Consider the following 465-nt stretch of genomic DNA (forward strand, 5'->3'; position numbering starts at 1 on the left):
GTCTTTCTTCCCCGGAGCCAATGGGATGGGTGGATTCCAACCGCCAACCTTGTTCTTTCCCTGAATGGCCGAGCACTAACTGCTGGGCCACTGTGACATATTGGAAGCTGCTTTCCCAGCTCAGGAACTATCTCTTTCTTTCTTTTTAATTATTATTTTTATCTTAAGAGCTTGTTTTACATTCAATGTCACACGTACATTTAGTTTCATTCCCCATTCGCCACGTCCAACCCTAACCCAGTCTCCTCCCCTCCTTACCCTGTAACCCTCCCCCTGTGCCCCTCATATTCATGCACCCCTGTTTGTCCTGCATTTCCTCAGTTTGAATGTTGGTCCTCTGGTGTCCCATGGTCTATTGCTCTAAGGGATGTATTACCATTGAGTATGTGGGTGCGTCATCCTGGGTTGAGTGGTCTGCGTGTACATCTTGCTAACCATTGGGCTGAGAGCCCGCCCCTGGGGGTG

Source organism: Orycteropus afer, unplaced genomic scaffold (genome assembly GCF_000298275.1).
Source record: "Orycteropus afer afer isolate SDZICR_OR568_19922 unplaced genomic scaffold, OryAfe1.0 scaffold00630, whole genome shotgun sequence".
NCBI classification, from domain to species: domain Eukaryota; kingdom Metazoa; phylum Chordata; class Mammalia; order Tubulidentata; family Orycteropodidae; genus Orycteropus; species Orycteropus afer.